At 27.1% G+C, this 19,360-nt stretch overlaps 1 protein-coding gene across 1 annotated transcript in view; it reads right to left on the reverse strand.

Annotated features, from left to right (window-relative positions):
* LOC107437526 (fibroblast growth factor receptor 3) overlaps window positions 1-16,833 on the reverse strand; it is a 74,220-nt gene extending 57,387 nt beyond the window's left edge. Inside the window, exon 1 of the mRNA XM_016049562.3 lies at window positions 16,606-16,833. The gene's annotated coding sequence lies outside the window, so the exon portion shown is untranslated. The remainder of the gene's footprint in view (window positions 1-16,605) is intronic.
* Between the last annotated feature and the right edge of the window lie 2,527 nt (window positions 16,834-19,360).

Raw genomic sequence — 19,360 nt, forward strand, 5'->3', positions numbered from 1 at the left:
TAGAGAACTTACATAATATTGTTTTAAAGTTTTTGAGGTTCAAATAACAAGTAGTAAGAAGACCCAGTGAAGGAACAGCTCTTACCAGTGAAGGAACACAAAATTGCCCAGTGAAGGAACACTTAATTTTGGTTATTTTTTAATGCTCTTTATGAATTTTTTAGCCATACAAATACAGTCGGACATCTATTTAACGAACTTCCATTCTACGAATTTCCCTATTTTACGAATTTTTTCGAGGAACCAAGAGCATTTTGGAAATTTTTTTGTAAAATAACTTCCATATAGCGAAGTGAATTTTCTATTTAACGAACTTTTCATTGAGATCCAATTTCCCTATTTTCCAAAATATTTCTTAACATTTTAAACTTGTTAAAGCAATTTATGGGGTAAATGACCTTGAATTAATTTTCGAAGCCACTGCTTTATGAAATGTATTACTGTTTTCTCTAAAAATTATCTTAAAGAAAGCAGTAAATTCCCTTTATCCTTTTGTTTGCATTTCAAACGAAAAACTCAGTTTAAATTAACGGATTTTATCCGTAGAAATTTAACTTAAGAACGCATGTATGTTTAAAATTACTTTTATAATAAATGCAACTATAATTTTACACATAAATTTAGCCTTTTCTTAGTTGAAATTATATATGGCATGATAGCGTAACACTGGATAATGTTTTGCTCTATTCTTGCTTTCCATGCAGATTTCTTTTATGGTGTTAAGATTTATAAAATTAATAGTAGATACTAGTTTACAAGATTAAAGTGCATCAATTTCTATTTTCATCATGTTAAGTGTTTATGAATTTAAAACCTATTTTGTGCTGCTTGAGTATTTGAAAAGGTGATTTTCTATTTAGCGAATCGGGATTTAGTGACTTCGTTAAATAGAGGTGCGACTGTATTATTGTTATTCAAATTGCTAAATATCTCAAAAAAACTACATCGAACATGCTCACCACATTAAATATCTGGCGTAGATCCGGAAAAAACTACTAAATAAAAAAATAAAGAGAAATTTTTATATATTCTGTTTAAGCACAGACATATCTTATTTCCTTTTAAATATTTTTTTCCATTCAAAATAAACATATTAAAGAATTAAAGAGCCCAAGACTTAAAGTATTATGGAACATTACAAAAGCTGATTCAACTGGAATTTGAAGAATGTATTAAACGTTTGATTATATAATGTATATTAGATTATTAATGTTTTGATTAGTTATTAAATAATTTATCGATTTTGTTGTCCATTTTGAAACAGTTTTAGCTTAAGTGGTGAAGAAATTTCCACCTTCAAAAATCTATTACGTGGAAAGACAAGCCTTGTTAACCGACGTATTTGAGGATTTAAGTAGAAATATAGGTAGAAAATTGTCAAGATTAGCAATTTTTACGGAAGATATGAAAATTTAGTAAAATTATTTAAAACTGTATTTCATTATAGGGATGCAGTAATGAATATAAACAAAATTCAGGGAGTTATTTTGTCACCCAGATTTATTTTTGTTAATAATGTTTTAATAATAAACAATTTATCCCCCAATTTAGGTGCCTTTGCCCATGCCCTTACTTAGTTTGGCAATTTTTAAAAAGATTGGAAACCATTTTGACTCGGTAGGAAATTGATTTGAATAATCGTGATTACGCGTACACAAAGAAACGTTTATTATACTAACGGTTAGAATTGTCTTTTAGAGTTCCTTGGATCATATATTTTCGATTATGATAAAATTTTAAAAACAAATTAAAAAATAAATAATTTTGTAACAAATGTGACGTTGGAAATCCCATGCTTAAAGATCACAAGATAAATAATGCATTTAAATTCAATATTTTAAAATAAATAAATAGCTCAAATTACTATTAACTAGTCTACAATAAAACTAAATATCTAACATATGAAAGGGGTCGTTCAAATGTTACGCAAGTATAACTTTGACGATTTGATTCATTTCCTCCCTTTTCAGCAAAAATAAGCAAATCACAAGCCCCCTTCCTTGCTCACGTAAGAAAGTCAAAGTAGCCCCCCCCCCTTACTTCTTGCGTTTGAAAATTATTGAAGTTACATAAATTCAAGATTAGTTTAGAATTAAACATGTAACTCTTTGCATGAAACAAAATTTACGCTTTCATTCGTTTCATAAAATTTTGAGTAGTAACTATGGACAAGTTTTTGACATTCAAACTTGCTTTTCCAACTTTTTCTCTCCCCGAAATTAGCTTTAATTCCAAACTAGAATTTTCCCAAGTGTCCTTTTTTTACATTATTTTTGCATTAATAAAGTGAAAAATAAAGAGATTTTAGTGTTTTATGTACGCACTGCTCATACCCTACCTCCTGCACTTGTCAGCAAAAATTAGCAAGTCATAAACCCCTTCCCCCCTTAGGTGCTTACGTATAAGAACTCCCCAAAATATTTTATAATTATTAGTCTCACTAAAATTAATTTTAGAAATCTTAGCGAAAAAAATTCTCCAATCCACAAACGCAATTTTTTACCCAAAAATATCATTCAATTATAATTGATTACTTAGACGAGTAACTTCAATTGAAGATCATTTATTTACTGAACTTTTTCACTCTTCTTTTCTTTTCTTTCTCCTTCTCTGTACCATCACAGATCCTCTGTACCATCACAGAATATTTAATAATTGTTAGTCTCACTAAAATTACTTTTAGAAATCCAAACGAAAAAATTCCCCAATCCACAAACGCAATTTTTTATCCAAAAATATCATTCAATTATAATTGATTACTTAGACGAGTAACTTCAATTGAAGATCATTTATTTACTGAACTTTTTCACTCTTTTTTTTTTTTTTTCTCCTCCTCTGTACCATCACAGATCCTCTGTACCATCACAGAATATTTAATAATTATTAGTCTCACTAAAATTACTTTTAGAAATCCAAACGAAAAAATTCTCCAATCCACAAACGCAATTTTTTATCCAAAAATATCATTCAATTATAATTGATTACTTAGACGAGTAACGTCAATTGAAGATCATTTATTTACTGAACTTTTTCACTCTTCTTTTCTTTTTTTTCTCCTCCTCTGTACCATCACAGATTACCATCACAGAATATTTAATAATTATTAGTCTCACTAAAATTACTTTTAGAAATCCAAACGAAGAAATTCTCCAATCCACAAACGCAATTTTTTATCCAAAAATATCATTCAATTATAATTGATTACTTAGACGAGTAACTTCAATTGAAGATCATTTATTTACTGAACTTTTTCACTCTTCTTTTCTTTTTTTCTCCTCCTCTGTACCATCACAGATCCTTTCACTTTTTTCTTCCGATTTCTTAATCTTCTCTGGTTTCTTTCTAGCGTCTTTTTCTCTAAGAGCGGCTGCCTTATGTCAAAATTGCCACTCATGCTCAATTGAGAGTAACGATTTCGTTCATCTTCGGAGGCTGAGCAAAATTGCTAGTTCAATCAAACCAAATTGTCTGGTGTTTTTTCTTCTTCTTTTTTCAAGACAGTTTATGGTGAAGTTTTTATTTTTGTTATTATTCACACAAATAGTACGAAATCTGTGGAAAACGTAATCCATAACGATTAATTTTCTTTTCGTTTTAATTAAGAAGCGGTCTACTTTTAAGAATACAAACATCCGTTTCTGGTCAATGTTATTTACAGTAGTTTTGCTGTCAAAGTTAACTTGGATACAAGATTTTTATGGATTTTACTTCCATTTACTTTCGCTTTTCTTTTCCAGACGTTAACTACTTCAACTCTTCCTTATTCGATTATCTTTTTAGTTAGTTTTTTTTTCTCTCGTTTTATGTCCTTAGAAAAAGTGTTGATATGTCAGCAAATGTTTATATTTTGTCAACGAATTAATTATTTTTATGAACTGATAATGGCTACAGACAGTAAATAAGGCTGACAACTTAATGATGGTTATAGCATTTTTGAACGAAAGTTGTTAAAGAAGGTTTTAAAGGTAAGCTGAAAAAACTAGAATCATAATTGATTTTTTTTTTAAATAAAATTAGTTTAAACTCACTTTTTCTTTTTGAATATGAATGTAAAATTTAAATGGAAATTGAATTTAAAGAGAAAACAAACGTCATATGTTTCACAAATGAAGGGGAAAAGAAGAAGATATCTGGAAAACAAAATACATAACTTATATGGAAACTTTATTTAAAAATTTTAAGAAGTTTAAAGAAACGTTTAAAAGCATTTTTTAGTATAATATAAAGGATTTAGAAAAAGGAGGGAATACAATGAAGTGTAAGCGGTTTTGGGCATTAAGTATTTGTTTTGCGTCGAGAAAACTAACATCTCATAAACAAACATTGCAAACAACATGAATAATATCAGGTACAAAGTATTTGTTCTTCAAGATATGTCAACAATCTTATAAAAGTTTCAGAAAGCTCGGAATGGTACATAATATAAATGTTCTTTGGTATTTAGTATTTGTTCACCTGGATGACTCCCAGGTTTCAAGTAAAATTTCCAAATAGATCGAAGCATAATCAATATAAACGATTTCGGGTATTTGTTCTCAACGATACATCAACAATATAAATATTTCAGAAAAAGTTGGTATAAAAAAAAAAAAAAAAAAGAGGCAATTTTGAGTAGAGGAGGATCTTATGAAAATTTCTTAAAAGAAAGAGCCGATTAATAATAAATTCCGGTAATAAGTACATGTGCTTTAAAGTATATAGACTATTTAATGAAAATTTCAAAATACATTACTAATCTTTATAAACGATCTTAGACAAAAAGTTTTTCCTTCTAAAATAAATAATCTGCAAAAAAATTTCTGAAATTATTGAACCTTTAGAATCCAATATACCACTATAATTCACGACTTTAGGAATTCAAAGTATTTGTTCTCCGTGATGAACATCGACTGTTTCATAAAAATTAAAAAATAAGAAAAAATTAAAAACTCTTGTTGCATTTATTCAGAAAAATGAAATTTTTCTTTTAACTTGGGCCAATTTGAGTATTGTGTAATTATATAACATACTCTGTACGACTAAGAACTATTTTTCTTTATAATAAATTAAAAATAATACTGTTTTTACAAAATCATGTTGAAAAATCAGAAAAAAAAGTTTTCTTCAAGAACAGCTAAACTATATCTAACGAAAAGAGGAAAAAGAAAGGCTAACTTTATTTGAGATTAGAGCCAATTATGATGAAATTTATACTGTTTTGCTCGAGTGCATAGCAAATAATAAATGTTAAGTAAATCCTATAATAATGTAACACTTAATTTTGCATACATTAATTTATTGTCAAGTTTGAAAACAAAATTTGATCCCAAGCAAATTGAAGTTAAAAGTTTGTTTTCTTTAAGCGTTTCTTTCAACCAAAGTCATAAGTAAACTCAAGGATTTCGTCCCAGAAGAACTCTAAATTTATCACTTATCTGAGAGACACTGTCATAAGCTCCTCATGGAAAAAAAAAAAACACTCAATCAAATTGCCAAGCTTTTAAATTNAAAAAAAAAAAAAAAAAAAAAAAAAAAAAAAAAAAAAAAAAAAAAAAAAAAAAAAAAGAGGCAATTTTGAGTAGAGGAGGATCTTATGAAAATTTCTTAAAGGAGAGAGCCAATTAATAATAAATTCGGGTAATAAGTACATGTGCTTTAAAATATATAGACTATTTTATAAAAATTTCAAAATACATTGCTAATCTTTATAAACGATCTTAGACAAAAAGTTTTTTCCTTCCAAAGTAAATAATCTGTAAAAAAATTTCTGAAAATATTGAACCTTTGGAACAACAATCAATCCAATATTTTACTTCGACTATACAATCCAATATACTATTATGATTCACGATTTAGGAAATCAAAGTATTTGCTCTCCGTGATAAACATCGACTGTTTCGTAAAAAAATTTAAAAAAAAAAAAAATTAAAAACTCTTGTTGCATTTATTCAGAAAAATGAATTTTTTTTTTTTTAAATTTGGGCCAATTTGAGTATTGTGTAATTATATAACTTATTCTGTACGACTAAAAATTGTTTTTCTTCATAATAAATTCAAAATAATACTGTTTTTACAAAGTCATTTTGAAAAATCAGAAAACAAAGTTTTCTTTAAGAACAGCTAAACTATATCAAACGAAAAGAGGGAAAAGAAAGGCAAACTTTATTTGAGAATAGAGCCAATTATGATGAAATTTATACTGTTTTGCTCGAGTGCATAGCAAATAATATATGTTAAGTAAATCCTATAATAATGTAACACTTAATTTTGCATACATTAATTTATCGTCAAGTTTGAAAACAAAATTTGATCCCAAGCAAATTGAAGTTAAAAGTTTGTTTTCTTTAAGCGTTTCTTTCAACCAAAGTCATAAGTAAACTCAAGGATTTCGTCCCAGAAGAACTCTAAATTTATCACTTATCTGAGAGACACTGTCATAAGCTCCTCATGGAAAAAAAAAAAACACTCAATCAAATTGCCAAGCTTTTAAATTTAGAACATTTCATTTTTATCTTTAAATGCTTAATTAACTTTGATCTTTTAATCACTTATAAAATAAATGAATATTAGTTTAAATGTAAGATTATGGCAAATTTACAAAATGTTTAAATAAAACGTAGTTTTGAATCGTCATTCGATGCGTAATTTTAAACATGCACATAGCGCATCGAAACATAGCGCATGATTTACATTTTTAATTTTCCACGAAATTAATAGACACAGTTGTATTTTAATTTAAATTCCAAATATGCGGCTAACTTTTTTTTGAAATTTATATTTAATTGATTTTTCTCAAAACTGTATTTTCCAGGCTTTAGAGCAAAATTTCAGAAAAACTACAGTATGGAATAAAATTAAAATTTTGTTGATTTATAATTTCGATCAAAAATATTTTACTTGATATACAAAAACATTTTATTTTATACTGGTTTCAATTCTAAATTTCAACGCCAGATGGTACTGTAAAATGTTAAAATCTTTAAATCTCATCGTTTGAGTGGATCAATGTCGACTATTTCATGTTCGACTATTTCTTAATAGGTTTGTATTGATTTTAGCAGATTATATAAATAAACTTTTTGTGTTAGCAAGTGAGCTAGCTATATTAATACAGTATATAACGAAAAAAAATTAATTATAAATTAAGTTTTCTAAGAAAGCAAACGACGCATTTGAAATTTAAAAATTTTATAATTTGTTTTAAGCTTTGTTTATTTAATGTATGAAAAATAAGAAGAATTGAGTCATCTTTCACAATCTAAATTATGTTCCAGCTCAGACACTCAATTACAAAAATATTAAATGCGCCCTGGTCTTTTAAATTAGAATATTAGACTTTTATTTTTTCTTAAGACAATAGGTTCTGAATTTATAATCGCTTACTGACAAGAACGATAATGCAAGCTTCGAAGAGAGTATGTATAGTTTGTCTATGGTAAGAACTCCTCCCGCCATGAAGTCTGAGGCCTTCTGCTGCTATGGAAGCAAGAATACCTCATTTCAGAGAGGGTAGCTTTTCTTCACTCTTAGACAAACAGAATAGACCGAAGAAAAATGTTCCCTTTTTCTCACCGACACGACACCAAACAATGACCCCACACACCGACTTGAAATAGTTATACCTCGTTACCATAGTCACCGCCACAGGTCCAGATGAATGGCAAGGGGAGTTCTTACTTGAGACAAACTATAACTTCACGTGATTCAGTTATATTTTGCTTAAAAAAACATGCTCAATTTAGTAGGAAACGCAATCGAATTAGAATTTTTATAATTTAATTGAGAAATATACACGAAAATAAAAGCGATTTTTTTTACTTGCTTTCATTTCTTTTTAAAAAGAGAATTTAAAAAAAAAAGAGTTTCGCCTTTATGCTTTGCTTTGCTTTGCTTTTTTACTCTGAACTTAACAATTTTCATGGCCTTAGGTGCTGAAGAAAACTTATCGAACTCAGGGGTTGGTAACTTTTCGACGATATCATTTCCAACAGATTTCGAAAAGTGACAAAATAGTAGATTTTGAATGCCTTTTAAATATTTTAATTGGTGCCTCAAAATTCACGCAGGATTTAAATTCGCGTCTCTGGAAGAATATTTTGAAAATTGTTAAGACATTCCCTGTTTGGAAACTTCTCGTTTTGATGATCAAAATTGGGTGTCCAGGTCATGCAATTGAGAGCCGTAAGTTACAGTTACAGAATTCTCTTCACTTGACCTTTTCCAAAGAGATTTATGCTAACAAGCACATAACTAATCACACCTTGAAGGGGGTAATAAATTGTCTGATCAATGTAATTTAGCCACATTTATTGTAGGTGAAAAATTTTATATAAGAGTTTAGCTAAACCGGTGGTCATTTACTTGATTTGCTATTTTTCCTACATGACCCCTATACAGTAAAAAATTTATGATAGAGTACAATTTCAGTTTTCTTAATTACGTAACAAGCTAAGTACTTGTGCTTTCTTTCAAAATTATTTCTTGACTGAATTTTGAGACACTCCGTATAAATTTTATGTTGGAAAACAATTTATCTAATTAGCTATGTTTTTCAAATAATTTTGTTTAATCTAAGTTTTTCAATTAAGTAGTTCATTTAAAATTTTTAAAGAATTTTAAAAAAATTAGATATTTTAGGAGAAAAAAATTTATTACTTACAAAATTCTTTGCTCATGTGAATTGAAAGACAACTTTTCTAGAAGAGTAAAGCTCTTCAAATAAAATTAAAGTACCTATATCAAACTTTAAAAACTCATCTAAAATAATGATTCACAGAAATAGAATAGAATATTTTATCTAAAAAGGATATTTCAATGAGGGAAATAAATAAAGATAGTGATAAACGACTGAAAGAATACGAAAAATAATTTAATTCAAGGTTATGAATAGAATTTATTACTATGCTTTTTGTTGTATGAATCAGAAAGATGAGAGATTTCTTTAATTGAAATGATAAAAAGAAGAATTCTGCGCATTTTGGTTTCATACTCGGAATTCTGTAATCATCGAATAAAATAATTTAAGCTCGCTCTTTCTGAATTGCAAAATGCGAAATCTTTTCAAAAAACCAAGGTTAAATAAAAAACACCCTTTTATAGATGAATAACAAGGTTTAAAATGTTCATTTAATTTTGCTTTAGCAAATGATAATTCTGGAATGTAAGCATATATTTATGATATTTCAAAAATTTCTATAGATTTAAATTCAAAAAGTTGACGATAAGATTCGATTATGTTTATCACTTTTTGTTTAAATTCGAAGGAATTATAATTTTTTTTCTCCTTGAGAGTAGAATTGACATGTGATATGCTAAACACAAATTTTTAGAAAGATAAGCATTGTCAACATTTTGGAACGAGTTAAAAATACGTTATTTGAACTGAAATTTATAATTTTTGCATTTACAAATTGAAAAATTACTATTCACAAAAAGTTTTTTTTTCCTCGTTAACAAATAAATGTCCTGAGGGTAAAATTAGTAGAGTTTGACGTACTAGTACATTTTTAAAAATTGTTACATATATTGTGCATATTATTACACGGAAAAAAGAGTTTTCGTAAAATTACAGAACTGTATGGTAATGACATTTCTGGTTAAAAAAAAAGAAAAAAAAAACATAATTCTGGTTAATAAAGCCAAAACATACGGTATTTAAAAGATTGATTTGGTAATTTTTCCGTTCATATGGTAACTGTTTACCGGAAGTTCTGGTTTTCAAAACTATAGCTCTTATTACCACACATTTAGTAAAAAATTTAAAACTGAAAAGTAAATTTCACCGATTGCTTAAGTTTTTTTTATGCCATGATCTAAAGTATCATGATAAAATTCAAACAAATTATTGCCAAAGCGCTTCGGTAAAAAATTACCAAGCTTTTAATGTGTTCTCACAGAGCTTTTTTCTTTCTTTTCTTCTTTTTTTGTAGTTTTGACCATATATTTTTTTTCTCAGAGTATATTTTGACATTTTAGCATATTTCTGACTTATTTTGTAGTGCTAGTATTCTTGCTTTGAATTACATTTGGTTTTGTTGTTAAAAATTTCCTACTTATATATTGCAGGCTCAAGCAGTAAAAATGCTGATTCACTTATTTTAGAAAAAAATTAAAGTTGTTAAAGTAAGAGATAAAAAACTTGAATCAGAAATTGAATAATTATTTTAATAACAGACCAGGAGTGGGTAAATTATAAATACTGAAATTTTTATTGAAAAAATCATGAGCTATAAGAAATGAAATTACACAATTAGAAAAATGAATAAGTAGTAATAAGATTTAAAAAGTTTAAACGTTTCTCTCTTTCTAGAAAAAAAATTGTGATATATTTAGCAAATATATAAAATTGCTATTTGCTGTTAACTAAATTAACTAAACCAGTTGTTAATAAATTTTCTTCGTACTTTTTAATTGGTTAATATAAGTTTCTTTTTGTATATTGTATTAAAAGTGCATTTTCATATATTTTTTTAAAGAAAAGTAGTATTAAAATAAAAATAAATCACGATTTTAATAGAAATTATCTTATTTGAGTCATATAAATCCTTTTCCAAGCAAAATAAAAGAAAATAACAGTTTAATCAACAAAGCTGTATAGAACCTATTTTTTCTACCAAGAAACTTCGCAAGTTGTTTAAAAAGCATTAATGTACTCTTCAAAAACTCATAAGATCTCACATTTCTATTCTAATTAAAGGCATTAATATGTTATTGTTGGTTTTAGAACTGATAAAAAGTTTTATTGATCCAACTAATTTTCCATTAAAGTGTTTAAAATTTTAAATTCAAATAATAACAATAATAAAAATTATATCACTTATTTAGTTTTCAAAGTAAAAATTATGAATGTAGTACGCACTTTGATGAAAAGGGAATTTTCTCAGGTGGATTCACCCGAAAAAACTCGGGCAAACAGTTTGGGTCCACTTCCGCGAAACACAGAAAAAAAATACCGGAAAAAAAGCACAAGAAGGAAAACCAGAAAAAAAGCAGGGGAAGAAAAAACCGGGAAATAAAGCACCGGAAAAAGCTCTTCATTAACTATTATTTAAATGTAATGTATGATTCCATTCAGATCGCTGAACCCGAGTGTAACGTTATTTAATTAATAACAACGTAATTAATTAAATTACAGCGTAATTAAATATTTTTACAGAAGTTAATTATAATGTAAAGTTTAATTGGAAATTGAGTGAAAGGAATTTTTTAATTAAGTAATTTGATGAAATTATATAATGTGTGATAGTATTTTTATAATTAATGTAACAAATAACAATAATCCTCTTTTTATCTTGTGATTAATTAAAAAATGCTATCTGAAATGACAAAGTATTTAATACAATTATTAAAAAAAACTAGTTGAAAAACTATTATTTGTATATTATTATTATTATAACACAGTATAATAAGTATAATTTTTAAAATTCAGAATAATTTCAGAATTGGGAATCATTTTGTTAAATAGTATGAAGCAAGAAAAATCCTTTCTGTAGACTTTGAATCTATCCGTAAATAATATTATTATTTTGAAATTTTTTATTTCATTCAAAAATTTCGTCAATCAATATTATTCTTTTAAAATTTGTTTATTTCATTCAAAAAAATATTTAATTTCATTGAATTTTGACTCAATGGTTCGAATTAAATAGATTGATAAGTTCACATAACTATGAAGGCAAGTTCTTTCCCGGTGTTTTTCCGAAAAGCTCGGATTTTACTGAAAAATTATAAAAAATAAATAAATAAATAAATACCAATTATTTTATGAGTTTCCTCGAAGAAGAAAAACCTTTAGTCAGCGTTTGGGCATTCATTAAGCGTTAAATAGTTTTCTCCTGGGGTTTGGTGTAAGTGTAATATTAATCCCTAATTAGTTCTAGACTCCTTCGTTCAAATGATAAATGCATCTTCTTCATGTGTACTCTGCTTATTAGGGGAATCCAATACTTCCTCTTTGGTAATTTCGCGGGAAAAGCAAGGATGTAAACAGGTTGAATTTTCACAAGTCCCCCTCCCTTTTCCGTTGAAATCAGTAAAGCTAACAGGTAAAAGATTGATGGCTGTTTATTTTATTCTTATTGTCTAACAACAATCTTTAGGGAAACTCCAGCACATTTCATGCACAAATTTCGTTCTTCTTGGAATCCGATCGTTTCAGGGTTTGTTTGAGTGAGTGTCAGTAGAAAATTAGAGATAAATGTTTATTTAACGGCCATAGGTATAGGCTTGAAGAAAATAAAAACATGATAGCAAAGAAAAGTCGATTTAATTAAAGATTTTTACTTAAAATTCATTCATTTAATTTTCAGTTGATAAAATTTTCGTTTGGTATTAAAATTTTAGCGTCATACAATTTTTAAAAAGAATAAGATATTTTACAGAAAACGACGATTATGTATTTTTTGAATTATCATATCACAAAATTGGATAATTTTTTTTTATTGCTAAATTTCTCTTTCTCAATTTTAAAATAAATTAATTCATGTATAAAAAGGTAGAAAATCTATTAACTGATTAAGAGTACGCTGTACCTCAGAATAAACCTTTCAAACCAAATTTTGTTTCACTTATACTGTACACAAAACACTTATCACGAAACCTATCACTATGTACACTATCACAAAATTGGATCGACTTTTTTATTGATAAAAGTTTTCGCTCCTGATTTTAAAATAAATTAATTCATGTTTAAAAAAGTAGAAAATCAATTAATTCTTTAAGAGGACGCTGTACCGCAGAAGAACCCTTTCATGCCAAATTCTGTTTCACGTAAGCTGTACACAAAACACCTATCACAAAACCAATCACTATGTACACTATCACAAAAGATTTTAGAATAAATTAATTTATGTATAAAAAGGTAGAAAATCAATTAATTCCTTAAGAGGACGCTGTACCGTAGGAGAAACCTTTCATGCCAAATTCTGTTTCACTTAAGCTGTACACAAAACACCTATCACAAAACCTATCACTATGTACGCTATCACAAAATTGGATCAACTCTTTTTATTGCTAAAATTTCTCGCTCCTGACTTTAGAATAAATTAATTCATGAATAAAAAGGTAAAAAATCAATTAATTCTTTAAGAGGACGCTGTACCGCAGGAGAGACCTCTCATCCCAAATTCTGTTTCACTTATATTGTACACAAAACACTTATCACAAAACTTATCACTATGTACACTATCACAAAATTGGATCGATTTTTTTTTATTGCTGAAATTTCTCGCTCCTGATTTTAAAATAAATTAATTCATGTGTAAACAAGTAGAAAATCAATTAATTCTTTAAGATGACGCTGTACCGCAGAGGAAACCTTTAAGATCAAATTCTGTTTAACTTATATTCGTAAATATCAAAATGCACATATATTATTTCAGGATTACTTCCTCAAAGTGTAATCCTGGTATAATTGGTTTGCATTTTGATACTTTTTTTATCACAGCATTTGAAACCACAATCTTTTATCCGGACTCACTTTTTCTATACTTTAAATTTTAAATTATTTATGTGAGTGAAAGTGAATTAGCCAAGAAGGGTTTCTAACGTGGTATAGTGTCCTTTTAGAGTCATCAGCTTCTTTAACTTTTCAAACTTTTCAAGAAAGTTTTTTTTTACTTTTTGTAAAAGGCTATTTTGACTTAGACTGATTTATGAAAAACAATCTGTTCTTTTTACACGTATGTATTTAATAAATATAGACATTCGGAAATTAAGAAAGCAAAAATATAGCCAAAAACGTAAAGGTTATGACAGAAAAGAAAATTTTTTAACAAAAACGAAAAGGTGAATTTTACAAGAAAGTTTTTGTACTTTTCGAAGAAGGTTTAAGATTTTTTTAGACTTATAAACTGGTATTAAAAAATGTTTTCTTTTCAGTCTTATTTATTTAATGTATACAGATATTCAAAAATTTACCATGTTGTGTCAAAAGCATTTTTTATTAATTAATTTTTTTTAATCAAAAGTAAGATAGCAAACTTTTAACATACAAAAAAATGAAATGTCCTTCAATATTTCTGAGAAAAAAATATAGCAACATTCAAAAAAATGCTCTAAATTAATTTTTTAAAGTGTTGAATATTGTTATGTTTTCAGTGAAAAAAGTAAGCATATTATTTGCTGAATCATAATAGGAGGCAGTTCAAATATGAAAACGCACTTAACGGGGGGGAGGGGTTGCTTGCTAGGGGGGGGGGACATTTAAATTTTATTTTTACTGACAAGGTGAAGGGGAGCCCAAAATTGCGAAAAATATGGTTATGTAATAACTGAAGAGCCTCTAATGAGGTTTTGAAAAAAAAAATAGTTTAAATCATTCTTGAAAGAAAGCCTATTTTACTAATATTATATATTAAAATGTTAAAAATAGGTTTATAAGAAACTAGTTTCAAAGAATAATATTGCAGGGTCAAAAATAAAATAAAATGAGATCCGTATGGCGTTGCACAAATCAAGAATATTTATAAAAAAGAAACCGTATAATGTGCCAGTTCTTTACACGCACCAACGGAAGTAGTACGCTTTATTTCAATTCGCATTAATCATACCCCATAATGAGGTTTATAATGGGAGACAAGCGAGTTAACTTCATCTATGAATCCGGTAAATCAAATTACAACAAAAGAACGTCAAATCGTAAATCATTTTCTTAGTTCGCTGGATTTCTATATCTCTAAAAGAAATGCAGTTAAATATAATGGATTTATTTCTGATGTTTCATCAAAAGTTAATTTTACAGAAATTTACATTAAACATCAAGTAATGGATGAATAAATTAAAAATAATTTTTTTTTAAATAAAAAATCTGCGGAAATGAAAGCTAATGCTCTTTTCAGAAATTTATTAAAATTATAAATATAAAAGCCAATTTTAAAAAAATTATAAATAATTGAAATAATTTTTAAAAAAAATTGCAAATAATTATAAATGCAAAAGCCAATTTAAAAAAAAAATAATTCAGGAATTGCGACAAATGTGAAATAAAAAATACAAAATAGTAAAGTAGTAAAATAAATAAACACCATGATGTTGTTATTCCACTTGATTATTACCACTGCGTTAATTAAGAATGTAACTTTTGTTGCTTGAAAACATTACTACTTCTTGAAAAATATTCATTATTTTTAAGAAAATGATTATTTGCCTAAAAGTTATTACCTAATACTATTTTTTTACCTTAAAAGTACGCTAGCAATACACTAGTGTTCAAAGTAATCACGTTTAAAACGTTTAAGTATACCTCATACAATAAACAAAAGTTCGTTGATTTAAACATTCAGTTTAAGGGGATTTAAAAAAAAGTTTACTTTATCTTTATTATTATTATTTTTGAGAGTGGTAAGCAACCTGGGGTAAAATAATATTGAACAATAAAACAAAATATTTAATAAAAGTTGCAGTAAATATTTAAGTCATTGAATCCCAACTGAATATTTTAATTATCTGTGCTTAATATATAATATCACCACAAACCTTTCTCTAACATAAGTCGTTTTACATACCTATTCATTTATAATAATAGTAATAATTAACTCAATAATTACAGTTTAAAAAAAAAATCGTAGAAATAATTTTAGTATAAGTAACACTAAGTTCAATAATTTAACTAAAATGCTAGGAAGGCAATTATTAATTCCTGAATTTACAAAGAAAAAAAAAATCGAAATTCGCATAGGAATAGAATTTACAAGAATTCTCACAAAGAATTAACAGTATACTTCAAGTACTAAAATAAAGATATACTTAGCACGATTTATAACAATATACTAACGTAAAATAATTATGAAAAGACAGGTTAACCTTGTATTGAAATATATACCCAAATAACTTCATAATGAGTAAAAATTAAAAATATAGGAAATATCCAGCTTTTTCAGTACAATAAACAAATATCATCCGTAACAAAGTACAAAATAAAGAGAGTGCAGTATCAATGGATGCATTAAAATAATTAAACTAATTTGAATTATTCTCAGAACATTGCTTTTGGTACTAATAATATAACATTCTCGATACCTACATAGTCAATTTACAGTAATTCAAACAGAAAGATTAAGGCTCCCATAACGCGATGCATTACAATATATTAATGCATAATATTTAAAAAACGAGTAGCATGGTTTAATTTGAACTGAAATATTTATACAGAAAACTACTCATCGAGCATTAATTATAATAACTAAAAACATACAGCCGTTTCGGTACTATAGACAAAATTTATCGGTGATAATGCGCAAAATGAAGTGAAGCATGTAATGTTTACCGAATCAATCGATTTAAAAATAAACAGCTGACTAACTTAGAAAATTTTTATAATACATTGTTTTAAGAAATATTCCATTGTTTTTTGTAATAATGTAACATCTTCCGTGCCTATACTCACAATAAAATTTGATCAATGCTGAACCATATTATCGGTACCTTGAACCATAATATCGTGAAAATTTATTATAATTTTATAAAAGTATTACACTTATTCGTATTTCAGTTCAAAATGAACAAAAAAATTTTTTTTAAGAAGGATTAATTTGCACGATAATAGGGTTCAAATTAGACGATGTTATAGTTTAACACAGATATTGTCATTGGTTAATCAAACATAATAGATAAAAATAAATATCTTACCTGTTTAATGACAGGTAGAACTTAAGTTCCTTGAAAATAATTCCACTGATATTTAGATAAAGAATGATTAAATTTATTCCAAGCACAAAATCGAAGTCACTGCTGCGCACACCCGATGCACCACTGAATATCGTCAAATGAAAGTACAGGAAACTATCATCTTCCTCTAACTGCATTCGTCTATGAGCATCTATGAGTGAAGAAGATGCAGAGAAACTTCAAAACTTCAGCGATTCGATAGGCCCTTCAAGTTTCGATAATCCCGCCAATGACAAACCGTAGTGGTTTCTCTTGGCGCTTTATCGCCCTTTTTCTAATGTTTTTAGTCATGAGGTATTTCTTACAAGGAAAGAAAGTAAACTTAGTTTGGTCTCGTTCTTGCTTTAAATTTACTGGAGTGTTTTCTGAATAGAATCATGAAAATGAAAACACCAAGAAACAATTCATGGAAAAAAAAAGGCTTCTAAACAATAAGTTGTTAGGCTCTTAAACAAAAAGTTTAAGGGGAAAAAAAAGGGCTCAAAACAGGGTTCCTGGAAAGGGTTCCTGGAAAAAAGAACATTAAAACACACAACAGCCCTCAGAAAAAAATTCTACTCATGACCGTGAATATTTTTCTGAATGTATTTGGATGCATTTTTAAAAATCAATTATTATACAAGAATTAATAAATTGAAAGAAAATTTTCCTATTTCACATTATGTAACTTACATGCCAATTAAGCCGCTTTATATCATTTCACGCTTTATATGCCAATTTCACGCTTTATATTTCAAGCTTTATACGCTATTTATTTCGCGCTTTATATGCAAATTAAGAATAGTCCATCATAAGAAATATTTTATGATGGGTTAAAGATATTGAAAAAAACAATTAAATATTTCATTTCAATACAATTAAAAAATATCCCTATTCGAAAAGTATTATTTATAAATTTAATTATTTAGTTTAAAAGTATTTCATAAGAAAAATTCCCATCATGTAAAAGTTCTAATATATAAGTATATATATACATAAATATATATACGTATATATATATGGGTGATTCTCACGAAACATGACAATTCACTGTCCCTTGCTCCAAGATCTAATACTATAAAACTAAAAGAACTTTTTTTAAAAAAAAATTAATAAATAGCATTGTTGTTAGCATTTTAAAATGACTTTGCACTAGCATTGACTGTTTTGTATACTTAAAAAAAATTAATTGAATATCAAAATGTCATTTTCCTGGCATGTCCCAAACAATATTTCCAATAATAACTAGCTTCAAAACTTCCCATACATTTCTCAAAATCTAATTTTTTTTATCTTATCCTATGTAAGCATTTCTAGGATATACGCAGAGGGTATTGCTTACTAAAACTTCGTTTAAAATAATTTTTTCTGTCAGTAATTTGTTTGTCCCATGAAAATCTGTCATTTTCCTGGCTACTTTTATTTAGTGATTTATAACCGAAATAGATAGCGCCAGGAATCAATATCTTATGTTAATAGATTGATTAGGTACCGTCCTATCTGAACATGTCTTGTTGCATGAATAAAGAACCAATTTTCTGGCTCAAAATCTATTTCAAAAATTTTTTCAAGGTGAGTAGGTTTTTATGCTGTCATTTTCCTGGCTTATAGGCATATANAATTTGGATTTGTGGCCGACATTTAAATTTGCAGTTCTTGTGTTATATTTAGTCTAGCTATGATTTTGTTCTTGGTGTATATGAATAAGAAGAAATTATTTATTTAAAAAACAAAAAAAACAAAAAGCCGAATTATGGTGTACTTCGAGATGAAAAGTTAAAAGAATTGCTGTAAACTTTGAATATGGTTATTAAGGAAACTTATTTCTTCATTAAAGAATTTAATTATTTTAGTTTTATTTGAAGTGTGCGATAGGAAATACCAATGAAATATTTTATAAATGCTTATTTGTTTTTATAATTTATTCAATATATTGTTATTAGAAATATTATATTTTTCTTCAAAAAATGCCATCTCTATTTCATTAGTATTTCACGTGAAATAATTTCTTAAAGACAACAGAAAGATTAAATAAATTATGAATTATATGTTGTATTTAAATATAATCACCGGTTTCAAAATTCATCCCTGCTATAAGGAATAACTAATTCGCAGAACCCCTTTTACTCTTCCTTAGGATTCCATAGAACACCATTTGGGAACCATTGAAATATACGGAACAACCTAAAAATATAACTTATTATGTTATGATTTAAAAAATTGACCAGTAGACACAACCTTTACCTCTGTATACCATAAAGCCAAACAAGATCACACAATGACAATTCCTTTATTAAAATGTGTAAATAAACTAAATTTTTTTTAAATGAAAAATAAAATTTCTTTCAAGTGGCTAGCATTATTTTGCAATTCATTTTTCATTATTTCCAAGGTCTTGTCTTCATAGTTTTAAATAAATGTATACATTTGTTTCCATTAGGTTTTTAGTAATAAGGATCGAAACTCCTCACATTATTTTATGATTATGCTGTGTTACAAAAATATTTCTGTTGGAATGACATACTTATCAAACTGGAAATTCTCATTTTTTACAATATTTTAAGTGGCAGTAATGCAATAATTAAATAATCGGTGTATAACTTTTAAGTAAATATAAGTTAAAATTAAATTAATTAAAGTTTAAATTTTGCTACCACTTTAAATGCTTGAATTGAAAAGTAAAGGGTAATTCATATCTAATATTCCCTGACATAGTCGAAATATAAAAATTACAATT

The sequence above is a fragment of the Parasteatoda tepidariorum genome, chromosome X1 (genome assembly GCF_043381705.1).
Source record: "Parasteatoda tepidariorum isolate YZ-2023 chromosome X1, CAS_Ptep_4.0, whole genome shotgun sequence".
Lineage (NCBI taxonomy): Eukaryota > Metazoa > Arthropoda > Arachnida > Araneae > Theridiidae > Parasteatoda > Parasteatoda tepidariorum.